We start from the raw sequence: 16,870 nt of genomic DNA, 5'->3' as shown, positions 1-16,870 counted from the left end.
TGGCGACAGTGTCTCACTCACTCTGTTGTAGGCTAGAGTACAGTGGCATGATCATAGCTCATTGTAGCCTCAACCTCCCAGGCTCAAGTGATCCTCGTACCTCAGCCTCCCTAGTAGCTGGAACTACAGGTGCATGCCACAATGCCTGGCCAATTTTTGTATTTTTTTGCACAGACAGAGTTTCATCATGTTGCCCAGGCTGGTCTTGAACTTCTGTGCTCAAACGATCTGCCCGCTTCTGCCTCCCAAAGTGTTGGGATTATAGGCGTGAGCCACCATTCCTGGCCTCTGCTGGGATCTCATGTTCACTCAATTTAGAATTCACAACGCCTGATACACACACAGACATACACACACACTCTCTCTCTCTCGCCCCATGTCCCTTCCCCACCTCTGGTTTCCCCATGTGTAATTATCATCACTCACATATATGGTGGGTGTCACATATATGGTTCAGTGTCTGTCCCTCCCAACCTCCTGATTAGAATGCCAGCTCCTGGCCAGATGCGGTGGCTCATGCCTGTCATCCCAACACTTTAACAGGCCGAAGTGGGTGGATCACAAGCTCAGGAGTTCAAGACCAACCTGGCCAAGATGGTGAAACCCCATCTCTATTAAAAATACAAAAATTAGCCGGGTGTGATGGTGGGCACTTGTAATCCCAGCTATTTGGGAGGTGAGGCAGGAAATTGTTTGAACCCGGGAGGAGGCTGCAGTGAGCTGAGATCATGCGACTGCATGCCAGCCTGGGTGACAGAGCAAGACTCTGTCTCAAAAAAAAAAAAAAAAAAAGATGCCAGCTCCAGTTCCATGAGGGCAGAGCTTGTACCTCATTCATCCACCATGAGCTCCCCAGTGCCTGGCACCTCACAGATGCTCAAGGAATCCTTGCTGAGCTCTCAGTGTGACTCAGGCTGAGGTGGGGACAGTCCAGGGCTTCTCAGGAAACTCCCCAGCCCCTCCCAGCCCACACAGTCAGGGGGTCTAGCAGCTCAAAAGGAAGGAAGGAGTGGGACAGGAGGAGGAAGTTAGGGCCTTCAGTGATCCCCGGACAGGAGCAGCCACCATGGCCCTTAAGCAGGGGAGTCTCAGAAGTCACCCAGGCTTCTCTGGGGGTAGCTGGGTGGACCCAGAGTGCCAAGTCAGCACCCAGGCACCTCTAGACCTCTGTGTGAATCTGCGGTGAAGATGGGGAGAAGGCCCACCTCATGGGGTGACCTGTGAGCTGCAATCCCCACTGCTGAACATGCCGGCTCAGCCTGGGCTCTGGCCTCAGTTTCCCTGCCCAGCCCTCCAGATCCTAGGGGGCTCAGACCCTGGCTGCCCACCTAGCTCTCCTTGGGGGCCTCTGTGCACTCCCGTCCTACCTGGAAAAGTCCGGAGATCTGCTACCTACCCTGACCTTTCAGACACTACCTGGAGACGTTTACACGCCAGCCTCACTGATCCTGCCCTTCAATGCAGGCTTCTTTTTTTTTTGAGATGGAGTCTGGCTCTGTCACCCAGGCTGGAGTGCAGTGGCACAACCTTTGCTCACTGCAACCTCCACCTCCCGGGTTCAAGCGATTCTCCTGCCTTAGCCACCCGCATAGCTGGGACTACAGGTGCCCGCCACCATGTCCGGCTAATTTTTGTATTTTTACTAGAGATGAGACTTCACCATATTGGTCAGGCTGATCTCGAACTCCTAACCTCAGGTGACCCACCCACCTCGGCCTCTCAAAGTGCTAGGATTACAGGTGTGAGCCACTGCCCCTGACCCAATGCCAGCCTCTTAAATGGTCACCCTCACCACCCTACCTACACCTGGGGAGGCCCCAGCACACCTCCCTGCTGCCTCAGCTCATCCCCACATAGCAGCTGGACAATCTTTGCACCATGTGAATTTGACCATGCCACCAACCAGATTAAAACCTTCTATGGTGGCCAGGCGCAGTGGCTCACACCTGTAATCCCAGCACTTCGGGAGGCCGAAGCAGGCAGATCACAAGGTCAGGAGATTGAGACCATCCTAGCTAACACAAGGTCAGGAGATTGAGACCATCCTAGCTAACACGGTGAAACCCTGTCTCTACTAAAAATACAAAAAAAATTAGCCAGGCGTGGTAGCACACACCTGTAGTTCCAGCGACAGGTGCTAGGAGGCTGAGGCAGGAGAATCACTTGAACCCTGGAGTCGGAGGTTGCAGTGAGCCGAGATCACGCCACTGCACTGTAGCCTGGGCAACAGAGCGAGACTCTGTCTCAAAAACAAACAAACAAACAACACTTTCCATGGTTTCCTACTATCCTGAGGTCAGAGTCCAGACCCACCCTCATGGCACTCCAGGCCCTGTGTGTCCAGCCTCAGGCTCATTTCCCACCACTGCCGCTTCCCCTAAGCACTCCAGCCATGCACAATTTCTTTCACTTCCTCCCACCCGCGCTTTCTTGCTTCTGAGCCACCTCCCACCCCGTGACATTTCTCTCCCCTCGCTCCCCTCTACTTTGTCTGGCGGACTCCTACTCATCCTCCTTCCCTGGATGTAGACCTCTCCTCCTCCAGGAAGCCCTCCCTGACCCCTAGGACCTGTTAGGCACCACCCACCCCTGTGTGTAACGGGTTGTATGTCCTTGCTGTCTCTCCACCAGACAGGGAGGGGCTAAGTCAGCTCTGGGTGCTTGAGGCCACCCAGCACAAGGCCTGGCAGGAGCAGGCACTGGGGAGGGGTGGATGGGTGGAGTCTCTGATGCCATCACCCAGCTTGTCAGTGTCCAAACCAAGTTCCAGGCCGAAGCATAGTTCAGAGACTCCTGGCCCTGTCCCTAATGTCTCTAATTCTTCCTCCTCTCCAGCTGCTTCCTTGTGCCGGTTGGCAGAGACAGTCCAGATGCTAGGAGAATGGGAAGACAGCAGAGGGAATCCCCCACAAAGGGAGAATGGGAAGACAGCAGAGGGAATCCCAGCCACGTGACCCCCGCAAAGGCAGGGTTTGGGAAACAGGTAAAGGTGCAGTGGATTGGGAATCAAGCTTGGGTTTAAGTCCCATCTCTGTTTTCTCAGGCTGTGTGACCTGGGGTGAACCACTGCACCTCTTTGGGTCTCCACTTTCCCATCTGTCGGATCAGAACAGTACCTGCCTCGCAGGGTTTTGGTGGAATCAAGTGATATAAACTGTAGAGGTCAGTGAGCACCTGGGAGGTTAGAATTGCTGTCTGTCCAGGAGGGGTCAGGCCTGTAGCCAGCACTGAGGTCTCGCTCTGATTCAGCATCTCCCAGCCAGCAAGGGCACCCAGGGAACTGCAGGAAAGACTCTTAGAGGCCATCAGGTCCTGCCTCCTCACTTTACCCAAGGGGAGGCGGAGACCCAGAGAGGGGCATCACTTGCCCGAAGTCACACAACAGGTGTGAATGAATATCTGCAAAGGCGCAGGACTGAAACCTGGTCCTTTCACACCATCACCTCCCTGGTGGGGCTCACCTATAGTCCCAGCTACTTGGGAAGCTGAGTCAGGAGAATCGCTTGAACCTGGGAGGTAGAGGTTTCAGTGAGCCGAGAACAAGCCACTGCACTCCAGCCTGGGTGACAGAGTGAGACTCAATCGCAAAAAAAAAAAAAAAAGAAAAAAAAAAAGAACAAACAAAAAAAAAAAAAAAAAAAAAAAAGGCTTTAATCCCAGCACTTTGGGAGGCCGAGGCAGTTGATCATGAGGTCAGGAGTTCAAGACCAGCCTGGTCAACATGGTGAAACCCCATCTCTACTAAAAATACAAAAATTAGCTGGATGTGGTGGCAGGTACCTGTAATCCCAGCTACTCGAGAGGCTGAGGCAGGAGAATTTCTTGAACCCAGGAGGCATAGGTTGTAGTGAGCTGAGATAGTGCCACTGCACTCCAACCTGGGAGACAGACTGAGACTCCATCTCAAAAAAAAAAAAAAAAAAAAAGAGGCTTCGGCAAGAAAGATTACCCCATCTCACCATTATGCTGCTATCCACAAGCAGCAGAGACATAGCTACCCACCAAAGCGCTGGTTCCTAGCGAGGCAGGGCATAGCCCTTGGGTCTTCCTCAGTGCAGCACTGTTTCCTCCTGAACCTGGACACAGCCTCAGAATCCTTCTCAACACTGCTTCCAGAGCAGGCCCAAGAGATGGAACCCAGCCATTCCCTACTCTTGACACTAGCGGCAGCTGGCTGTGATTCTAAGTACCCTCAGGTGCTAAGGAGGTTTTGCACCTGCTCTTCCCCCACTCCTCCACGCTCTCCTGTCCCAGCCTCAGCCCCCTCAACTGCATCCTGGATGTCAGCCGAGGCACCCACGTTTGCCCAGGAATGTCCTAGCTCAGCAAAGTCAGGCAATCACAGAGGGAAAGTCACAAGAAGGGAGAACTTTCCAGTAACCTCAGGCTTTCCGCTGCCAACCCTGGGCCAGGGGCTGTCAAGGGGTCTGGGTCCTTTGCCTTTGCCATCCTGGCTGAACCCGGGCCTGAGAAATAGCAGCTGATCCGATCCCCTGTTCTGCAGCGGAGGCAACCAAGCCGCTGTTTGGTGCCAGTGGTGGACTGGAACCCAGGGGTCCCCTCTCTTCTATGCCGGCCACCACCACCTCTCCCTGGCGTCCTCCCTCCTTTCCTTGGAAGCCAGCAGAGCTGACTTCCAGGGTCTGCAGGTTCCTGTCGTCTTCTGGAGGCATAATGAGTAAGGTGACACTTGGGGAACTGACAACTGCCTTGTCCAGTCAGCAGCCACAACCCTCCAACGTCCCCCTCCCTGGCCCCACCAGTCCACTACAGAGACACCCTGTAGAAGGCCCACCCACTGGCATGGGCTCCTCTCTGGCTGCTGAGCCATTTTGCTCGCTCTGTGAGGACAGAGGGAAAAAATGTGTTTTCCTGGGTCTTGTCAGCCAGCTCTGCTGGAACCTCCTCCCTGCTGGAAGGGGAGCAAGGCTGCAAGCACCAAGCACTGCAGGGATGCAATGGCCTGGGGTTCCAGCCCAGTTCTGGCACCCACTCATACTTGCTGTGTGGCTTCAGGTACCGCACTCCCTCTCTATGGGCCTCAGTTTTCCCAACATGCCAAACCTCCTCCAAGCCTAAGGTACCTTCCAGCAATGACTATCTCTGAGTTTACAGTTTCAGATACTGGCCCAGAGTTCCAAGACCACCAGTAGAATGGAGGTAGAGAAAGGAAAGCAGTGAAGGCTTCCTGGAGGTGGAGACATGAGACACAACCTACCAGTCTATCAGACTAGCCCTCTTCTCCACCTGCGCAGCCACAGACCACTTCCTCTTTCATCTGGACCGTGCCCACAGCTGCCTGCTCACCAGCCTCTTGTCTTGCCCTCCATCTCCAATCCCTACTATTGATGCTTCCCCAAGAGCTGTCAGAGGAATCAGTACTGACACAAACCCACAAGCCTGCTCATGCTTGGCCCATTTCAAAGCCCTGCAATGCCAGCTTCCCATGAGCCCACACAGTAGGGCCCTCAGGTCTCAGCCACGTTCCTGTCCACTCTCTCCCAGGATCACATGCAAACGAATGAACAGACAGCAAATTCTGCTATCCCTGAATGTTTCCCAAAGGGACAGCTGGGCAGTGTGTGCCTGTGTGCGTGAGGGAGGAAGTCTCCTGAGCCCTGAAGGATCTACTCGCTTTTGGGAGACTGCTTCAAGATTCCTCCAGCCCCAGCCCCGGCTTCCTGTTTCTCTGGGGTTCCCAGGCCTTTTTCTCCATATGTTGTGGAGCTCTTCAAGGACAGGGACCCAGGGCTCATTCATTCAATCAGCAGACATCCAAGAAGCACCTACTGTGTTCCAGGCTGGGCCCTGGACACCCTAAAATGAATCACAGTCCTGCCTTCAAGGGCTTCACAGACAACCACCACTCTATCAGACTCAGCTCACTAGTCACCTCCCCAGGGAAGCCTTTCTTGATTGCCCTGGCTAAGTCAGAGTGCTGTTACGTACTTTCAAACCACAGTCACTTCTCCCTCACATCATCCATCTCAGCTGTGTTTTGCATCTACTTCTGTGGATCTTTTTTCAACTCTATGTCCCCTGCTCAGCTGTACGCTCCCAGAGGGCAGTCTCTGGATCTGGTCTATTCAAATCATCCCCTGCATCTGGTCCAGGACGGGGCCCAATGGCAATGCAAGGCCCAGGGGTGATTGGATGGGAGGTTAAACCTCTCAGTGCTAACTTTCCATCTGGGACTGAGTCAGCCAGCCGCTTCCCCTCATCCCCTGACCCCTGGCCCTACTTTGGAATGTTTCCTGCCCAGCTTTGAGAGTGGGCCTGGCTGGTTCCTGTACTCCTGGCCCAACCCCACTGACTCAAACCCCACCTACTCTTGGGTACCCTCAGCTGTCTGCTGTCGGTTCTGCTTTCTCTTCCACAATTCCCCTGGAAAATACGCTGTCTGCAGAGACTTCCAGAGCTTCCCTCCTACACACCATCCTGCCACCCTGCCTGTTACCTAGTTCCAGTGGCAGAGGGGGACACTGAGGGTCCCCGTTGCTGTAGCAGAGCTCACCAGGGTTCAAAGATCGGAAGTCAAAAGATCATTGGTTCTTCACCCTGGCAAGCTCAACTTTCCCCCTCCCATGATTCTGTAGACCTGTGGGTGGGTGGAGGGGTAAGGTGGGTTAAGACCAAGGAATCTCTACTCCCAGCCCATCCTGCAGGCTGCCACACTAAACAGGTGCTTTCTGCAGGGTTATTGGGTGAGCGGGTAGGTGGCAGGTAGGTCAGGCCCCACCCCTCACTCATTAACCCTTCCTGCAGTCAGAGGCCTGTCCCCACTGCCTGCTGACCCTGCCTGGCCAAGGGTGAGGACTCACCTCTGGTTCAGAGTCTCAGCTAGCTTCCCACGTCCAGCTGTAGGTCAGTCTAGTCTCACTAGTCCCACTTGTGAACTGAAGCTACCAGGAGGGCGAAACCGGCTCTGCCCCATCCTCCGCGACCGAGTAGGTACAGCCTCCAGAACCCGGACTAGCGAGAAAGCCTGGGGTCCTCTCCCTGCCCCCGACCTTTGCAGTCGGTTTTCTGGCCCTTCCTCTTCTCATGGGACTGAGGAGATGGGCAACCCTGGGGAGGAACGAGAGTATGTTGGGTCTTCCCTCCCCAAGGAGCCCCAAAATCTGGGGACAAGAACCTGGGCTCCAACTCACTTTGTTACCAGATCCACTAGGGTGCCAAGCAGAGAGTGGCTCACACCCCTCACTTCTAGCTCAGCTGGGTGAGGTCTTTGATGCCTTGCCCCACCCTGTGGCTGCAGGCGCCGGCTCTGGGCGGGGGACAAACACTGGGGTCACGTGGTGGAGGCCCTGGGAAACTCCGAGGAGCGCGGGGGGCCCGGACAGCCCTGGGTAGTAGGACTCGGCCGGCCGGGGCCAGAATTCCCACACCCAGCGTGAAGAAGCACGCGTCCGTTTCCTTCGCTTGGGTCCTTGTTCCGCGTTTACTCCTGTGGACAGCCCAGGGCACGCCCTCTCCGAGGTACACACTGCTGGTGTACAGGCCCCAGGGAGCGCGCGCGCGGACACGCACACACAAGCACACACGCGCAACACAGCACAACACACGCACACACGCCCCGCGAGGAACACCGCGCACGCACGCACCGGGCAGGACACCCAGGCCGCCCGCCAGGGAACACACGCACGCCCGCCCGCCCTCGGACGTAAACAAACCGCGCGCGCACCGCCCGCGGGCGCCGGGCCAGGGCCTGTTCCCACCGAGTCACGTAGGAGCACGGCGCCCCCGCCACCGCCGGGCGGACGCGGAGATCGCCGGCCTGCGTTGCCCCTTCCTTCCCGGCGGCGCCGCCTCCCCGCCCGCTCCCCGGGAAGGGGCCCCGTCTCCACCCCCACTCCGCCGAGCTGGCCTCGGCCCCGTCTCGGCGTCCCCGGGACGGCCGCTCCCCTCTCCCCGCCCCCAGCCGTCCGATGGGTGCCGGAGCCCCTGGAGCCCCGACGGATCGGGCCCGGGCGCCCACCTCAGGCGCGTCCCGGGGCGCGGAAACCCTGCCGCTTCGGGGTCCCGCGCACCGTCCTCCTGGCCCCGCGTTCCTCACCCGCCTCTGGGCCCGCCTGGCCCGGCGCTCTCGCACGCGCGCGTCTCTCCGCTGTCCCGGCCGCTGTCCCGGCCCGCGCTCTGGTCCGTCTCCCCTCCGTTCTGAGCCGCAGGTCGCTCTGAACCGGGCGCCCGGGAGCGCTGCGCAGAGTTTTGTTGTGGGGCGGGCGGCTCAGGGGGCCGAGGCCGCGCGGAGTTGTAAGGCGAGCTTCCCGGAATTACTCACTCACAGGATTCCTTTCATTCATAAAAACCCAGTCATGCGGTGACGTCACCGCCCCGGCCGCCCTCCGGCCCGGAGCGGCCTCCTGGTCCCTCGGCCCCGCCCCTTCTGACCCCGCCCCCGGAGGCCCCGCCCCCAGGGCAGCCCCGATTCTCTGCCTGGTTCCAGCGCTTGCTGGGTGCGTTCACGTGACACCTCGCGAGAGCCCCGTGGGTGGAGGTGTCATTGGTTCATTTTACAGTCAGGGGTCCTGGCCCTCTTCTTTCGACCTACACCTTCTGCCTTAATGATCTCATCCAGTTCCGTGTCTTTAAATGTCATCTACATGGCTGTAAGCCCCAGGTTTGTATTTCCAGAGCGAACAGCTTCTCAGAGTTCCAGACTCATAGCCAGCAACCCGCTCTGCGTCTCCAGTGGGTGTCAGATGGGAGACGACTGCAAACGACTCGGCCCAAAGCCCGCACCCGATGGTCAGTTAACTCCGCTCCCCTGCCACCCCATCTCAGCTGTTCAAGCCAGAACCTGGGATCCTGGCTCCATCCCTCACACTCACTTCCTCCCCACCTGAGAACTCAAGCTAGCAGTGTTTCTGGGTCTCCTGCATAGGACCACTTCTCACCACCAGGTCCTGCCACCTGGTCCTGGCACCATCAGCTCACCCAGACAGTGGCAGGAGCCTCTGGATAGACAGGCTCCCTACTTTGCCTCCAAAGTCTGTCTTCCTACACCAGCCAATGTTCTTCTCAAAACAAAGCTCAGATTGTTTACACACCTCCTCTGGCCAGTCTCTCCTCATCCACCGCTCTTCAGCCACAGTACCCTTCTTTCTGTCCCCCAAACATACTAAGCCCATTCCTGCCACAGGCCCTTGGCACTGGCTGCCTCTTCTTCTGTTCACTGGCCTGCCTCTTTCTCATCTTTCAGGTCAGCTCAGATGTCACTGCCTCAGAGAGACCTTTCTGATCACCCTGGTTAAAGCAATCTTCACCTCTGAATTTTTTGTTGTCGTTGTTTTGTTTTCTTATTGTTTTTGAGACAGGGTCTCACTCTGTCACCCAGGCTGGAGCGCAGTGGCACAATCTTGGCTCACTTTGGGGGTACATCGCAACCAGGGGAGGAGGGCCACATAAACATGAGGGATGAGTGCTGTGGTGGGAAGCCCTACCCAAAAGAGATGGCTTTGGAAGCCACATGGGGGATAGATGTTGCCATTCATCTCCCCCCCCCTTTCTTTTGCTCATGCTGTTCTCACTGACTGAAATTCCATCGCTCCGGCAGCCTCTCCTGTGAAATTGACATCATGGCACTTATTTCACTGTGGAGGGCACAGGACCTCTCCAAATGGGGAGGCCTCTGTGTGGCACCCTGATCACCAGCAAAGATCCCCACTTTCCTTGATGTGGCAAATTCGATTTCAGAGCCCTTATCTTGCTTTCCTTCCTCCGTGCCTCGGTCCACCAGACACTCCGGCTTCTTTCCCTTCCCTCCCACAGGCTGTGGGGTTTGGTCTGCAAATTGGCCCACTAGTTTCCCAAGTGACCAAAAGTTGAGGCAGCTTTGTCTAACACTCACAAGAATCTCTAAAAACCAATTGCTCACTGCTCTCCATTTCTGTAGCTAAAAGAGCCACCTAGGTTAACCCTTGGGGTACAAAATTTCTCAATTTTAGAAACTGCACAGTGGTGAGTTGTCTATTTTTTCTATCCCCCACCCCCTTTAAAAAAAAAAAAAAAAAAAAAAAAAAACAGGGTCTTTCCCTGTTGCCCAGGCTGGAGTGCAGTGGCACAATTCCAGCTCACCACAGCCTTGAACTTCTGGGCTCAAGTGATCCTCTCACCTCAGCCTCCAGAGTTGCTGGGACTATAAGTGTGCTTCACTGTGCCTGGATGATTTTTCTATTTTTTGCAGAGATCGGGGGGGCGGGTCTCACCCTATTGCCCAGGTTGATCTTGAACTCTTGGCCTCAAGCCTTCCTTCTGCCTTAGCCTCCCCATCTACTCCCTTTTTCATAAGCTTCTCAAGAGCCAGGGCCACGCCTGCAACACTGCAGGTGCTCAACTAGTGAATGAATTCCCATTGGACCTGAAGAACACTCCTGGACGCCATGCTTCCTAGATCCTTTGCTCTCATCCCCAGTCTGCCAGAACAAGGGGTCAGTGCCTTATTATCCACCCTGCAGGGACTGCTTCCCACAGACATAGCTCCCTTTCTGGTCAAGATCAAGGGCCATGGTATAATGTCCTATTTAAAAGTGGGGGCTCTGGCCTGGTGCAGTGGCTCACGCCTGTAATCCCAGCACTTTGGGAGGCTAAGGCGTGTGGAGAGGTCAGGAGTTCGAGACCAGCCTGGCCAACATGGTGAAACTCCATCTCTACTAAAAATACAAAAAATCAGCCAGTGCCTGTAATCCCAGCTACTTGGAAGGCTGAGGCAGGAGAATCGCTTGAACCTGGGAGGCAGAGGTTGCAGTGAGCAGAGATCATGCCCTTGCACTCCAGCCCAGGAGACAGTGTGAGACTCCACCTCAAAAAAAAAAAAAAAAAAGTGGGAGCTCAGGCCGGGCATGGTGGCTCACACCTGTAATTGCAGTACTTTGGGAGACTGAGGCAGGAGGATCGCTTGAGCCCAGGAGCTCGAGACCAGCCTGGGCAATATGGCAAAATCCTGTCTCTATTAAAAAAAGAAGAGGAAGAAAAAGAAAAAAAAAGAAAAGAAAATGACCATCAGGCAGCTACCATAATCATCATGGGTTGCAGCAAGAATCACCAATGAGTATGAAAACTTGATGAGAAAGTATTTACATAGCTTCAAGTTATTTCCCCACAAGACGATAATTAATTATGGAAGGAAACATAATAACTCTCCAGTGGAGAAATTTGGCAGACACAACCTTCACTAAATGATCAAAGTGAATATCACCAGTAAGGGGCAAATTGCCATGGAGTTTGTAGATGAGATAATAGTATTGTATCGATGCCAATTTCCTGACCTCATGCTTGTCCTGTGGTCATAGAAGAGAATATATCTTTGATTTTAGGAAATACACATTGGAGTATTTATTTATTTATTTATTTTGAGATGGAGTCTTGCTCTGTCACCCAGAGTGCAATGGTGAGATCTCGGCTCACTGTAACCTCTGCCTCCCGGGTTCAAGCGATTCTCCTTCCTCAGCCTCCTGAGTAGCTGGGATTATAGACATGTACTACCATGCCTGGCTAATTTTGTGTTTTTAGTAGAGACTGAGTTTCTCCATGTTGGTCAGGCTGGTCTTGAACTCCTGACCTCAGGTGATCTGCCCACCTCCATCTCCTGAAGAGCTGGGATTACAGGTGTGAGTCACTGTGCCCAGCCCACTGGAGTATTTAGAGGTAAGCTTTTGCAATTTACTCTGTTTGCAATTTACTCAGACATGGTTCTGAAAATAATACATGTAGATACATAGCATTATAGGCAGAATTTCATAATGTTAAAATGTATATGTTGAAATCCTAATGCCTAAAAACCTCAGATTGTGACTATATTTGGAGATAAGGTTTTAAAAAGCATAAGTAAATTAAAATAAAGTATTTACAGTAGGCCCTAATCCAATCTGACTGGTGTCCTTATAAGAAGAGAAAATGTGGCCAGGCGTGGTGGCTCACATCTGTAATCCCAGCACTTTGGGACACCAAGGCAGGTGGATCACTTGAGGTCAGGAGTTTGAGACCAACCTGGCCAACATGAGAGATCCTGTCTCTACTAAAAACACAAAATTAGCCAGGCATGGTAGTACATGTCTATAATCCCAGCTACTCAGGAGGCTGAGGCAGGAGAATCGCTTGAACCCGGGAGGCAGAGGTTGCAGTGAGCCGAGATCAAGCCGCTGTACTCCAGCCTGGGCAACAGAGCAAAACTCCGTCTCACTCACACACACACACACACACACACACACACACACACACACACACATATTTGTTTTTTGAAAGTAGTGACTCCCAAGTCATCCTGTGGGGTTCAGATCCTGGCCCCACCCCTCACCAGCTGACCTCAGCTCCCTCCTTCTCTAAACCAGGCTTACTAGTCGTGCCTCCTTTATGGGCTGTGAAACAATGTAATATGTTTGCACTTACAAGCCTCTGGCACAGTGCTGAGTATGTAATAAAAGATTAATAATATCAGGTTAGAGAGAGCAGTCCTCTAGAGCAGGGGTCCCTGAACCGCAGGCCGGTTGGTCTGTGGCCTGTTAGGACGCAGCCACACAACAGGTGAGCAGTGGGTGAGTGACCATCACCGCCTGAGCTCCACCTTCTGTCAGCTCAGCAGTGGCCTTAGATTCTCAAATAGGAGCTCGAACCCTATTGTGAACTGCCCGTATGAGGGATCCAGGCTGCGTGCTCCTTATGAGAATCTAACTACTACCTGATGACCCGAGGTGGAAGAGTTTCTTTTTGTCCTTCTTTTCTTTTTTCGGAGAGGGAGTCTCGCTGTATCCTCCAGGCTGGAGTACAGTGGTGAGATCTTGGCTCACTGCAACCTCCGCTTCTTGGGTTCAAGCAATTCTCATGCCTCAACCTCCCTCAAGTAGCTGGGACTACAGGCGCAGGTCACCATGTCCAGCTAACTTTTGCATTTTTACTAGAACTGGGGTTTCGCCATGTTGACCAGGCTGGTCTTCAATTTCTTACCTCAGGTGATCCACCCTCCTCAGCCTCCCAAAGTGCTGGGATTATAGGCGTCAGCCACCGCGCCCGGCCGCTCAAAAAGTTCATGCCAAAAACCATTTGCCACCCATAGTCCTCACTCTCCGCCCTCACCCTCACCGCCATCTGTGGAAAAGTTGTCCTCTACGAAACAGTCCCTGGTGCCAAAAGCAGAGGAAATGGACAGAGTAATCAGTGCCCCGATGGCCCAGGGAGCACAGCCTGGGTGCCAGATGTGCTCCTGTGTATCAGATCGCCTTCAATCCTCTCCATATCTTAGCACTTAGGTATTATCATGGCCATGTTGCAGACGAGGAGATCGAGACTGTGGCAGGCGAGGAGCCATGCCCGGTATTGCATAACTAGTCCCTGGCAGAGGAGGACTTGAACTCAGGCTGGTCTGACTCGAGCCCTGCACGATCTCCTGCTGCCTCCGCCAGGATGACTTGCTGGGTTTTGATAGGGAGAGATTCGATATAATTCAGAGTCGATGATAATTAGAGCACATGTCATTTCTCCTCGTGGGCATCCCTGACTGGGATCCTGGAGAAACCCTGTTTCCTCCTCCCCCTCTTCTTCCTCTTCCTTTACCCCTATGTTGTCAATCCTAAGGCAAACCAGGCAGGGCCTGGTGGAGGGCGTCTCTGACCGGAGCCACTGTCTGCAAATACAAGGGTCCCAAGTCTGGGCTGGTGATGTGATTGTCCAGAGAGAAAAAAAGGTTTGAGCAAATCCAGACAACCAGGTCGGCCGCAGTGGCTTACATCTGCAATCCCAGCGTGCTGGGAGGCTAAGGCTGATCACTTGAGACCAGGAGTTCGAGACCGGCCTGGACAACATGGCGAAACTCTGGTATCTACTAAAAATACAAAAATTAGCCCAGTGTGGTGGCACAAGCCTATAGCCCCAGCTACTTAGGAGGCTGAGGCAGGAGAATCACTTGAACCCAGGCAGCGGGGGTTGCAGTGAGCTGAGATCTCACCATTGCATTCCATCCTGGGTGACAGAGCAAGACTGTCTCAAAAAGAAAAAAAAAAAAATCCAGACAATCCAGTCCCTACTGTTATTATTGTTTATGAATCATGTTTATGTGCCCAAGAGCTGAAATTCTATGAAGTATCATATCACCCCCACTTTATAGATGAGGAAACTGAGGCTAGGAGGGCCGAAGCCATTTGCTAAGGACCCTTCCCACCCACTGCGAGTATGAATGTTTCATCTTCACTTCACCAGCACTGGGAGTTTTCATAGTCTAAGCCCTGCTAATTTCCTAGGCAAATGACATTATTGTATTTAAATTTGCATTTCTCTGAATAGGAATGAGCTTGAATACATTCCCATTTGCTCCAGTTGGGTTTTTTCTTCTTTTGTTCGTGTTCTTCGCCTATTTTAGATAAAACATTTTTATGTTTGCAAACTGATATTTTAGGAACCTGATACTAAGTACTTCCCATTTTTCCCCAGTCCTCCATCATTTTCCCTCTAAAACCTTCCCCTCCCCACGCCCAACAGCTTCAATATACCAGATGTGCCAGCCCTGGCCTGAGTCCTTTTGTGCCAAGCCTGTAAAACGGTAACCAGGGCACTGCCACTCCATCCCCTTCACTCCTGCACACCAGCTGCTCTGGGCTTCTGGAGAGAAATCACCATCACGACCACAACCACCACCACGACAGCTGCGGTCACGACAAGGCCATCCTCTCCAATCACAGCCAGGTCGCCAGAGCTGCCAGGAATCCCTCGAGTACTCGCCTCTCTCCTTCACCCATAGGCCTTCATCCTCATGTGCATCAAACCGCTCTCCTTCCACTTTGAGAGGACGCAAGCGCCAGGTGATGGGTGCACATGACCCTCTGCATCTGCCCTTCCCTCTCCCTCCCAGTCCCTTCAGAAGCTGTCCTGTGTCTTGCTCCAAACCCACCTCTCCTCCTTCCAGAATTCCCATGCCCACGCCCCAGCCCCCATCCCCTCCCTCAGCACTGAAATGTCCCCAAGTGGCTGTCATCTCCAGCAGCCGCCCCTAACCCCACTTTTTTCACTCCACCCCGCCCCCATGCACCCACCCTTGTTTTTTCTTCCCTTGATGGCCAGACCTCAAGTCATCTCCAACCACTGCCTCTGAGTTCTCACTGCGCCTCATTCCCAATCCCCCACAGGCTGAGGGCTGTCCTCGAGACACCTCAGACGGGACTCTGGCCGGGGTCCCAGTGACCTCCTTGTTGCTAAATCCAGGCCCAATTTCAGCCCTAATCTGTCCTGACCTTTGACAGCATGCAATGGTATTGCAATCTCCCTTCCTTTTAATTTTTCCCCTTTTTTTTGAGTTGACGTTTTGCTCTGGTCACCCAGCCTGGAGTACAATGGCGCGATCTTGGCTCACTGCAGCCTCCACCTCCCGGGTTCAAGCCATCCTCCTGCCTCAGCTCCCGAGCAGCTAGGATTACAGGCGCCACCCCATGTCCAGCTAATTTTTGTATTTTTAGCAGACAGGCATTCAGCGACGTGCCTACCTCCCCTTGCCTTCTCAAGCTCGGATTCCCTCCTACCTTTTCAGCCTCATCCCTGGCCCTCCTTCGTGGCCTTTTTTTTTTTGAGACCGGGTCTTGCTCTGTAGCCCAGGCTGAGTCTCAGCTCGCTGAGACCTCTGCCTCCCAAGTTCGAGTAATTCCCTGCGTCAGCCTCCCGAGGAGCTGGAATTACCGGGGCCCACCACCACGCCCAGCTAATTTTTGTATTTTTAGTAGAGACAGGGTTTCACCATCTTGGTCAGGCTGGTCTTGAACCCCTGACCTCATGATCCACCCACCTTGGCCTCCCAAAGTGCTGGGATTACAGGCATGAGTCATCCGGCCCAGGCTTGGCCTCTTAATTCTTAGCAAGGCTCAGAGCTTTGGCCTCTTTTCTTATCCCTGGGGAACCTTATCTCTGCCTCAAGATTTCAGGTGCCACCTGATGCTGACTCCCAAATCTCTACTTTGGGCTCCCAACGGCCTCTCATGGACCAGATCTGCTTAAGCAAGGATGACATGGATTTCCCCCCGCCCTTCCCTGGCACGTCTAATCCCACATTGTCTCAGTGGAGCTCAGCATCGCCCTCCCCACCTAATTTCTCTAACAGGTTGATGACACCATCTCCTCCCCAGTCACCCTGGAGAGAAACCAGGCCATCATCCCTCTCCCTTACTCCCACGGCCAACGAGTCACCAGGTTTCAGTGATCTCATCTCCTTGTCTTCTCTCTATCCTCTCTCTCTCTCTTCCCTCAGCCATGACCTCCATTCAAGCCACAGCATCTGGCTCCAGGACGATTGCAGCAGCCTTCTGCCTGGTCTCCCTGCCTTCAGCCTCCATGCAGAGGATGGAGAGATCTATCTATCTATCTATCTATCTATCTATCTATCTATCTATCATCTCTCTCTCTCTCTCTATCTTCCTTTCTCTTTCTTTTTCTTCCTTTCTTTCTCTCTCTTTCTCTCCTTCCTTTCTTTCTCTCCCTTCCTTCCTTCCTTCTTTCCTTCCTTCCTTTCTTTCTTTCTTCTTTCTTTTCTTTTCTTTCTCTCTTTCTCTCTCTCTCTCTCTCTCTCTCTCTTTCTTTCTCTTTCTTTTTTTGAGATGGACTCTCACTCTGTATCCAAGGCTGGAGTGCAGTGGCGTGATCTCGGCTCACTGCAACCTCCGTCTCCCGGGTTCAGGCGATTCTCCTGCCTCAGCCTCCCGAGTACCTGGGACTACTAATTAGCCCAACTAATTTGAGAGAGCTTTCTAAGACCTAAACTTGGCTAGGCCACTCCTCTGCTCACAACCCTTCCATGGCTCCCTGCTGCTGTCAGGACAAAGTGTAAACTCTTTCCATAAGCTTCCTAGATCTGGCCTCTGCTGTTCCCCACCATCCCCCCCCCCGTTCCCCACCAACC

The 16,870-nt window shown here is 53.6% G+C and overlaps 1 protein-coding gene across 2 annotated transcripts in view; it reads right to left on the bottom strand.

The window, feature by feature from the left end:
• MAFF (MAF bZIP transcription factor F) overlaps positions 1-8,384 on the bottom strand; it is a 26,815-nt gene extending 18,431 nt beyond the window's left edge. For both annotated transcript variants that reach the window (XR_005196927.1, XM_017508984.2), the window contains exon 1: positions 8,057-8,384. The gene's annotated coding sequence lies outside the window, so the exon portion shown is untranslated. The remainder of the gene's footprint in view (positions 1-8,056) is intronic.
• Positions 8,385-16,870: the final 8,486 nt, after the last annotated feature.

Source organism: Cebus imitator, unplaced genomic scaffold (genome assembly GCF_001604975.1).
Source record: "Cebus imitator isolate Cc_AM_T3 unplaced genomic scaffold, Cebus_imitator-1.0 Scaffold404, whole genome shotgun sequence".
Classification (NCBI taxonomy): Eukaryota; Metazoa; Chordata; class Mammalia; order Primates; family Cebidae; genus Cebus; species Cebus imitator.
This window is presented reverse-complemented; position numbering and strand designations above follow the sequence as displayed.